At 36.7% G+C, this 11073-nt stretch overlaps 1 protein-coding gene across 7 annotated transcripts in view; it reads left to right on the top strand.

Moving 5' to 3' along the window:
• PI4KB (phosphatidylinositol 4-kinase beta) overlaps nucleotides 1–11073 on the top strand; it is a 37712-nt gene that overhangs the window by 19481 nt on the left and 7158 nt on the right. The window lies entirely within an intron of this gene.

The following is an 11073-nucleotide window of genomic DNA, read 5'->3' on the forward strand; positions in this document are numbered from 1 at the left end:
TAATTAAAAAAAATTCAACAAACCAAATAAAACATTAACATATATAATCAGTAATTCACAATATCATCACTTAGTTGCATATTCATCATTTCTTAGAAATTTTCATCAATTCAGAAAAAGAAATAAAAAGACAATAGAAAAAGAAATAAAATGAAAACAGAAAAGAAAAAAGGATTATACCATACCCCTTACCCCTCGCTTTCATTGATCACTAGCATTTTAAACTAAATTCATTTTAGCATTTGTTCCCCCTATTATTTATTTGTATTCCATATGTTCTACTCATCTGTTGACAAGGTAGATAAAAGGAGCGTCAGACACAAGGTTTTCACAATCACATAGTCACATTGTGAAAGTTATATCATTATTCAATCATCCTCAAGAAACATGGCTGGAACACAGCTCTACATTTTCAGGCAGTTCCCTCCAGCCTCTCCATTACATCTTGAATGACAAGGTGATATCTACTTAATGCATAATAACAACCTCCAGGATAACCTCTTGACTCTGTTTGGAATCTCTCAGCTATTGACACTTTGTCTCATTTCACTCTTTCCCCTTTTGGTGGAGAAGGTTTTCTCAGTCCCTTGATGCTGAGTCTCAACTCATTCTAGGATTTCTGTCCCACATTGCCAGGAAGGTCCACACCCCTGGGAGTCATGTCCCACGTAGACAGGGGGAGGGTGGTGAGATTGCTTGTTGTATTGGCTGGAGAGAGAGGCCTCATCTGAGCAACAAAAGAGGTTCTCTTGAGGGTGACTCTTAGGCCTCAATTTTAAGTAGACTTGACCTGTCCTCTGTGGGGTTAAGTTTCATATGAACAAACCCCAAGACTGGGGGCTCAGCCTATAGCTTTGGCTGTCCACACTGCTTGTGAGAATATCAAGAATTCAACTTGGGGAAGCTGAATTTCTCCCCGTTCTCACCATTCCCCGAAGGGGGCTTTGCAAATAAATTTCCACTCACTGATTGAATCACTCTGGAATTCATCCGGGCATCACTCTGGACAGACCAACAAAATCTCATGTCCTACCTGAGATTCCAAGTACTTATGGTGTTCAGTCAAACTATCTACATAAGTTAAATTAGGAAATGCACTCGTCAAAATATAAATTTTGTACCAAATAAACATTTTTTGCTTTAGTCTCACACATAAGGTGACATTTTAAAATATTAATTACCATCTATTTTCAGCACCCTGCAATAATGACATTCCTTTGTTCTTCCTCATACAAAAACATTTTTTAAATTTGTACATTTAGCCACTATTATTATACACTCCAGGCATTCCTAGATTATACCATCTCAGTCTTTAACATCTATCTTTCTTTCTGATTTCATTTATGCCCCAGCCCTCCTCCCTCTATCATTCTCACATACAGCTTCATTCAGTGTTTTAACATAATTGTATTACAGTTAGGTAGTATTGCGCTGTCCATTTCTGAGTTTTTGTATCCAGTCCTGTTGCACAATCTGTATCCCTTCAGCTCCAGTTACCCAATATCTTACCCTATTTCTATCTCCTGATGGTCTCTGTTACCAGCGAAATATTCCAAGTTTATTCACTAATGTCAGTTCATATCAGTGAGACCATACAGTATTTGTCCTTTTATTTTTGGCTAGTCTCACTCAGCATAATGTTCTCAAGGTCCATCCATGTTATTACATACTTCATAACTTTATTCTGTCTTACAGCTGAATAATATTCCATCGTATGTATATACCACAGTTTGTTTAGCCACTTGTCTGTTGATGGACGTTTTGGCTGTTTCCATCTCCTTGAAATTGTAAATAATGCTGCTATAAACATTGGTGTGCAAATGTCCATTTGTGTCTTTGCCCTTAAGTCCTTTGAGTAGATTCCCAGCAATGGTATTGCTGGGTCGTATGGCAATTCTATATTCAGCTTTTTGAGGAACCGCCAAACTGCCTTCCACAGTGGTTGCACCATTTGACATTCCCACCAACAGTGAATAAGTGTTCCTCTTTCTCCACATCCTCTCCAGCACTTGTCATTTTCTGTTTTGTTGATAATGCCAGTCTGGTGGGTGTGAGATGATATCTCATTGTGGTTTTGATTTGCATTTCTCTAATGGCCAGGGACGTTGAGCATCTCTTCATGTGCCTTTTGGCCATTTGTATTTCCTCTTCTGAGAAGTGTCTGTTCAAGTCTTTTTCCCATTTTGTAATTGGGTTGTCTGTCTTTTTGTTGTTGAGTTGAACAATCTCTTTATAAGTTCTGGCTATTAGACCTTTATCTGATATGTCGTTTCCAAATATTGTCTCCTATTGTGTAGGCTGCCTTTTTACTTTCTTGATGACGTTCTTTGATGTGCAAAAGTGTTTAATTTTGAGGATTTCCCATTTCTTTCTTTCTTTCTTCAGTGCTCTTGCTTTGGGTGTAATGTCTGTAAAACTGCCTCCAAGTATAAGTTTTATAAGATATTTCCCTACATTTTCTTCTAACCCTCTCTGTCTTTTTAATTTTTATTCTATAAAGTTTTTTTATTAGAGAAGTTGTAGGTTAACAGAAAAGTCTTGTAGAAAATACACTTCCAATTGACACTGCTATTATTAATACTTTGCTTAAGTATGGTACATTTGTAACAACTGATGAAAGCACATTTTTATAATGGTGCTGTTAATTACAGTCCTTGTTTTACCTTAAGGTTTACTGTTTGTATTGTACAGTTGCATGAATTTTTTTTTTATTTTATTCCAGTAATATATATATAGCCTAAAATTTCCCCCTTTAACCACATCCAAATCTATAATTCAGTACTGTCAGTGTTCACAGTGTTGTGCCAGCATCACCACTATCCATTACCAAAACTTTTCCATCATCCCTAATAGAAACTCTGTACAATTTAAGCATTAACTCCCTATTCCCTTCTCACACCCTATCCCCTGGCAACCTGTGTTCTAGTTTCTGATTCTATGAGTTTGTTTACAGTTACTTCATATTAGTAAGAACATACAATATCTGTCCTTTTATGTCTGGCTTATTTCACTTAACACAATGTCTTCAAGGTCCATTCATGTTGTCACATGTATCAGAACTTCATTTGTTTTTATACCTGAATATATTATATTCCATTGTGTGTTTATACCACATCTTGTTTATCCATTCCTCTGTTGATGGATGGGTTGCTTCCATCTCTTGGCAATTGTGAATAATGTCACAATGATCATCGGTATGCAAATCTCTGCTCAAGTCCCTGATTTCAGTTATTTTGGATATATACATGGAAGTGGGATTGCCAGGTCAAATGGTAATCTGTACTTAACTTTCTGAGGAACTGCCAAACTGTCTTCCACAGTTTTGTCTTACACCATTTTACATCCTGACCAACAATGAATGACTGTTCCTGTTTCTCCATATCCTTTCCAATATTTGCTTTTTTTCTGTCTTTCCCATAGTAGTTGTTCTAGTTTGCTAGCTGCCAGAAATGGATTGGCTTTTAATAAAAGGGGATTTATTTTGTTAGTTCTTCAGAGGAAAGGCAGCTAATTTTCCACTGAGGTTCTTTCTTACATGGGAAGGCACAGGATAATCTCTGCTGGCCTTCTCTCCAGGCCCCTGGGTTCCAACAACTTTCCCCGGGGTGATTTTTTTCTGCATCTCCAAAGGCCTGGGCTGAGCTGCGAGTGCTAAGATGAGGAATGCCGAGCTGCTCAGGTTGTGCTATGTTGTGCTCTCTCATTTAAGCACCAGCCAATTAAGTCAGATGTCATTCATTGCAGCAGGCATGCCTCCTAGCCGACTGCAGATGTAATTAGTAACAGATGAGGTTCACGTACCATTGGCTCATGTCTACAGCAACAGAACTAGGTGCCTTCACCTGGCCAAGTTGACAACTGACTCTAACTACCACAGTAGTCATTCTAGGGGTGCGAAATGGTATCTTGTTTTGGTTTTGATGTATATTTCCCTAATGGATAATGATTTTGAGCATCTTTTCATGTGCTTTTTGGCCATTTGTAAATCTCCTTTGGAGAGATGTCTATTCGGGTCTTTTGACCATTTTTAAATTGGGTTGTTTGTCTTTTTGTTGTTAAGCTGTAGGATTTCTTTGTCCTTATTGGATATGTGGTTTCTAAACATTTTCTTCCATTCGGTAGGCTGTCATTGTACTTTCATGATTAAATTGTTTGAGGCACAAAAGTTTTGTTGTTTCTTTTTTGCGTGTGAAATATAACATATATACAGAAAGGCATAAATTTCCAAGTATATTTTAACAAGTAGTTATAGAACAGATTTTAAAGTTTGGTATGGGTTACAGTTCTACAAGTTTTCTTTTTTTCTACTAGTCCTCCAAGACACTGGAGACCAACAGAAATATCAATATAAATGATTCAGCAGTCATACTCATTGTTAAATACTATCTTCTCTGTTATACTCCTCCTTCTCTTTAAATAACATAGATACATAAAAGCAATAAATTTCAAAGTATATCTCAACAATTAGTTGTGGAACAGATTTCAGAGTTTGGTATGGGTTATAATTCCACAGTTGGAGATTTTTACTTCTAGCTGCTGTAAGATACTGGAGACTAAAAGAATATCAATATGATGATCCAGCACTCATACTCATTTGTTAAACCCGACCTTCTCTGTATAGCTCCACCATCACCTTTGATCTTTCTCCTACTCTTTAGGGGTATTTGGGCTATTCCCATTCTAACTTTTTAATGTTGGAAGGGCTGTCGATAATATGGGATGGGGGATGGAACTAGTTGATGTTCTGGAGAGGTTGGTCCCTCTGCATTTCAATATTTATCTGGTCCAGGGACCCATCTGGAGGTTATAGGTTTTGGAGAGTTACCCTAGTGTATAAAACCTTTGTAGAATCTTATATAATGCCCTAGGTATTCTTTAGGATTAATGGTTTTGGTTGGGATTTGGCAAGTTATAATAGGTAGTAATGTCTAACTGAAGCATACGTAAGAGTGACCTCAAGAGTAGTCTCTCGACTCTATTTGAACTCTCTCAGCCACTGATACCTTATTTGTTATACTTCTTTTCCCCCTTTTGGTCAAGATGGCACTGTTCATCCCACAGTGCCCGGGTTAGGCTCATCCCTGGGGGTCATCTCCCAAGCCGCCAGGGAGACTTTCATCCCTGGATATCATGTTCCATGTAGGGGGTAGGGCAATGGTTTCACTTGCAGAGTTGGGCTTAGAGAGAGTCCACATCTGAGCAACAAAAGAGGTCCTCTGGAGGTGACTCTCAGGCATACCTATAGGTAGGCTAAGCTTTTCCTCTACATACCTAAGCTTCACAAGAGCAGGCCTTTTTCAAGGGCTTGGCCAGTTGATTTGGCTGTCCCTAATGTTTGACACTGTATCTGGGGTTTCCCCCATAGTAAAGTTTAATAGTTCCAAAGTTTTTCTCCCATCCCTCAAGGGACTTTGCCAATACTTTTTGAATATCTGCTTAATATCCTCTGGGGTGTATCCAGGCATTACATTAAGCTATACAGGATTAAAGGTCCTCATTCTTATTCTGGACTCCCTGTGTTTGGATTGTTTAAATGATCTATCCAGACAGGTTGAGTTAGATTATGTGCTACAGAAAATTTAAATGTTGATGAGATCCCATTTATTTAGGTCTTCTTGATTTTTGTGAAAAGGTTTTGTATTTTTCCTTATATAAGTCCTTTACAGCCTTGGTAAATTTATTCCTGGAATTTGATTCTTTTAGTTGCTATTGCAAATGGAATTTTTTCTGGATTTCCTATTCAGATTGTTATTAATAGTATATAGAAACACTACTGATTTTTGTGTTTTTTTGGTGGGGGTACATGGTCCAGGAATCGAACCCAGGTCTCCCACGCATTCTACCACTGAACCACCACTACTTATTTTTATGTATTGATCTTGTACCGCGTTACTTTATAGAATTTATTTAATAGAGCTAGAAGTTTTGCTGTGGATTTCTCAATATTTTCTTTATATAGGGTCATATAATCTGTAAATAGAGAAAGTTTTACTTCTTCCTTTCCAATGTGGATGCCTTTTATTTCTTTTTCTTACCTAATTGCTCTAGCTAGAATGTCCAAATGTTGAATAGTAATGGTGGCCCAGCGTATCCTTGTCTTTTTCCTTATTTGTAGGGAAAGCTTTCAGTTTTTCACCATTGAGAATGATGTTAGCTGTGGGCTTTTCATATATACCCTTTATCACGTTGAGAAAGTTTCCTAAAGTTCCTAGTTTTTTAAGGGTTTTTATAAGAAGCATTGCTGGATTTAATCAAATTCCTTTTTTTGATATCTTTGGATATCATGTTTTTTTCCCCTTCATTCTGTTAATGTGTATTATATTAATTGGTTTTCTTTTGTTGAACTATACTTGGGATAAATCCCACTTGATCATGGTATATAATTCTTTGGTGTGCTGTTGGATTCAGTTTGCTAGTATTTGGTTGAGGATTTTGCATCTATATTCATAAGGAATATTGGTCTGTAATTTTCTTGTGGTATCTTTATTTGCTTTGGTATAAGGGGGATGTTGGTCTCATAACTCATAACATGAGTTAGAGAGAGTTCCTTCCTCTTCAAAAAAATTTTTTGAAGGGTTTGAACGGGATTGGTGTTCATTCTTCTTGGAATGTTTGGTAAAATTTACTGTCTGTCCCTGGGCTTTTCTTTGTTGGAAGATTTTGGTTACTGGTTCAGTCTCTCCATTTGTCTGTTGAGATCTTCTATTTCTTCTTTTTTTTTTTTTTTTCTCTTTTTTCTTTTTTTTTTTTCTATTTCTTCTTGAGTCAGTTTAGGTAATTTGTACATTTCTAATAATTTGCCTGTTTCATCTAGGTTATCTGGTTTGTTGGCGTATAGTTATTCATAGTATCCTCTTATAATCCTTTTTTATTTCTGTGGGATTCTTAGTATGGCCCCCCTTCCATTTCTGATTTTTGTTATTTATATCCTCTTTTTTTCTTTGTCAGTCTAGCTAAAGTTTTGTAAATATTGGTAATCTTTTCAAAGAACCAATTTTGGTTTTATTTATTCAAATGGTTTTTTTTTTGAAGTCTGTTTCATTTCTCTCTTGTCTGATGTTTATTTCCTTCCTCCTGCTCACTTTGGGTTTAGTTTGCTTTTTTTAGATCCTACAATTGTGAAGTTAGGTCTCTGGTTTGAAATCTTTTTTTTTTAATGTAAGCATTTAGAGCTATAAATTTCCTCTCAGCACTGCCTTTGCTGCATCTCATAAGTTTTAGTGTACTGTGTTTTTGTTTTCATTTGCCTCAAGATGTTTCCTAACTTACCTTGTGATTTCTTTGATCCATTGGTTGTTTATTTTCCACTTATTTATGAATTTTCCAGTTTTTCCTGTTACCGGTTTCTAGCTTCATGCCATTGTGGCAGAGAAAAGGCATTATATGATTTCAATATTTTAAAATTTATTGAACTTCTATGACCTAATATATAGTCTATCCTGGAGAATGATCCATGTGCACTAGAGAATGATGTGTATTGTGCTGCTATTGGGTGAAGTATTGTTTATTTGTCTCAAGTCTAGTTGACTTATAGTATTGTTCAAGTCTTCTATGTCCAGAATATATATACTCTGTCTAGGTGTTCTTTCCACTGTTGAAAGTTATGTATTGCATTCTCCTACCATTAATGTAGAACTGTCTATTTCCCCCTTCAACGTTGTCAACATTTGCTTCATATATTTTGGGGCATATATATTTAAACTGGTTTTTGGTCTACTTGTTGAATTGACCCTTTTATCAGTATAAATGACCTTCTCTGTCCCTTGTATTGTTTTTTGACTTAAAATCTGTTTTATCTGATATTAGCATAACTACCCCAGCTCTCTTTTAGTTAGTGTTTGCATGGTATATTTTTTTCCATCCTTTCACTTTCAACTTACTTGTGCCTTTGAATTTCAGGTAAGTCTCTTGTAAACAGCATTTAGTTGGATTTATCCCTTTTTTTAATCCCTTCTGCCAGTCTCTGACTTTTGACTGGAGAGTTTAATCCACTTACAATAAAAGTCACTACTGATGATGTAGGACTTTCCTCTGCCATTTTGATACATCTTTGTATGTCTTATCCCATTTTGTCCTTCAATTCTTTCTTTAATGCCTACCTTCATATTTAGTTGAATTTTTGTATTGTGCCATATAATATCACTTTTATTCCCTTCTCATTTCTTTCTGTATATATTTTTTATTTTCTTTGTGATTACCATGGGGCTTTGTATCATCCTTATTGTATAACAGTCACATTTGATTTGATACCAATTTAACTTCAACTTAGCTATATCCTTCCATCCCCCACTTTTTTCTGTACTTACTACAAATTATATCTTTATACATTGTATGTCCAAAACAATAGATTTATCATTATTTTATGCATTTGCTTTTTAGACCTGTAAAAAGCAAAAAGTGGAGTTATATACCAAAAAATAGAATACAGTAGACTAGCATTTATAATTACTCATATGGTTACTTTTACCAGAGGTCTTTATTTCTTTATGCCACTTCAGTCCACCATCTAGTGTCCTTTCCTTTCAATCAGAAGAACTCCTTTTTAGCATTGCTTGTAAGGCAGGTCCAGTGGTGACAAACTCCCTTAGCTTTGGTTTATATGGAATGTTTTAATCTCTCACAGACAGTCTCATTAAATGTAAAATTCTTCATTGGCAGTTGTTTTCTTTCATCACTTTAAATATGTCATGTCACTGCATTCTTGCCTCCATAATTTCTGATGAAAAATCAGTGCTTAATCTTACTGGGACTCCCTTATACATAACACGTTACTTTTGTTTTTCAGCTCTTGGAACTCTCCTTGTCCAGACTCTATCTGTGTCTGGTCATGGTTCTCCTCCAGTTGATCCTATCTGGGGTTCATTGGGATTCTTGAATGTACATATTCATGTCTTTCGTTAAATTTGGGAAGTCCTCTGACATAATTTCTTTGAATATTCCTTCTGCCCCTTTCTCTCTTCTTTCTTCTTCTGGGAGTCCCATAATGCGTATATTGGTACACTTGAGGGTATCCCACAAGTCTTCTTAAATTCTTTTTTCTTTCTGCTCACCAGCTTGAATCATTTCAATTATCTTGTTTTCTAGTACACTAATTCTTTCTTCTGCCAGCTCCAGTCCGCTGTTGAAACCCTCTAGGTAATTTTTCATTTCTGTTATTGTGCTCTTCAACTCCATTATTTCTATTTTTTTTAATATTGTCTATGTCTTTATTGTATTCTCATATTATTCATTGTCTCCCTGATAGCCTTTAGTTCTTAGTCTTTAGTTCTTTCTCTGTGTTTTCCTTTATCTTTGTGAACATACGTGGGTCATTTCTTTAACATCTTTGTCTGATATTATCCAAAGTCTGGTCTTTTTCATTGATGGTTTCTGGATTTTTATCTTGTTCTTTTGTGTGGGCCATCATTTCTTGTTTCTTTGTTTGTCTTGTACTCTTTTTTTCCACACTGAACATATTAATATTTTAAAGTGTTAATGCTGGGATTTAATCCCTAAGAGGTCTGTTCCTTAAGTTTGCCTCCACTAGTGAAATGACAGATTTCCTTGGGTGCCAAGAGTTTACAAAAACAAACCAATGAAAAAACACCTCTCACAGTTTCTGCAAATTGGCTTTGTGTTGACGAATGGTCTTCTCCAGAGTTTAGCTCCCTATCAAGAGGACCAGCCCGGGAGACGTGAAGTGCAGGGCCCTCTTCATCTTTTCTGAGCCTGCATCATCACATCTGGGCTTGTGCTCGCTTCTGGCCTTAGGAATCCTCCGTTTACAGAGCTTCAAGTGCCCTCTCTAATCCCTATAAAGCAGACTTTCTTCCCTTCCCAGATGCTGTTTTATAACTTAAAGCACTTTGACTTAATTGTTTCTTATACTGCTTTAGCTGCCCACAAGCTGCTTTTGCCTGCAGTGCAAGCTCTGTGCGGGCCAGCCCAAGATGAGTTTCCTAGTTCAGTCTCTCAGGTTGCCGCCCATTAGATTCACAGAGATGGACAGGCACCCCAGTATGCATACAGGGGTTATTCTGCTCCCTCCAGAATAGGGCCAGGGACTGACAGTGGAAATTCAGGCTGGTTCAACATCATGCCAGGGAGGGACAACCAAGGGCACCATAAACTTCTAATGTTTTTAAAGCTGTGTGTTTCTGATTCGGCATGTGCCCAATACCGTAACCTTTTAACTGTTTTCCAGACATGGCTCTGCCAGTTTTTGATAGCTGTTCAAAAATTCTGCAGGGGAAAGGATAGGTCAAGCCTACTTAAAATTAGGCCTAAGAGTCATCCCCAAGAGAACCTCTATTTTGCTCAGATGTGGCCTCTCTCTCCAGCCAACACAACAACAAGCAAACTCACGACCCTCCCCATCTACGTGGGACATGACTCCCAGGGGTATGGACCTTCCTGGCAACGTGGGACAGAAATCCTAGAATGAGCTGAGACTCAGCATCAAGGGATTGAGAAAACCTTCTCCACCAAAAGGGGGAAGAGTGAAATGAGACTAAGTGTCAATGGCTGAGAGATTCCAAACAGAGTCGAGAGGTTATCCTGGAGGTTATTCTTACGCATTAAGTAGATATCACCTTGTTGTTCAAGATGTAATGGAGAGGCTGGAGGGAACTGCCTGAAAATGTAGAGCTGTGTTCCAGCCATGTTTCTTGAAGATGATTGAATAATGATAAAGCTTTCACAATGTCACTCTGTGAATGTGAAAACCTTGTGTCTGATGCTCCTTTTATCTACTATATCAACAGAAGAGTAGAACATATGGAATAAAAATAAATAATAGGGGGAACAAATGTTAAAATAAATTTAGTTTGAACTGCTAGTGGTAAATGAAAGCGAGGGGTAAGGGGCATGGTATATATAACTTTTTTTCTCTATTATTGTTTTATTTCTTTTTCTGTTGTCTTTTTATTTCTTTTTCTAAATCGATGCAAATGTTCTAAGAAATGGTGAATATGCAACTATGTGATGATATTAAGAATTACTGATTATATATGTAGAATGGAATGATATCTTTTGTTAATTTTTTTAATTAATAAAAAAAGAAATGATCATGATGATGAATATGCAACTGTGTGA

The sequence above is a fragment of the Tamandua tetradactyla genome, chromosome 4 (assembly GCF_023851605.1).
Source record: "Tamandua tetradactyla isolate mTamTet1 chromosome 4, mTamTet1.pri, whole genome shotgun sequence".
In the NCBI taxonomy this organism is placed as follows: Eukaryota; Metazoa; Chordata; class Mammalia; order Pilosa; family Myrmecophagidae; genus Tamandua; species Tamandua tetradactyla.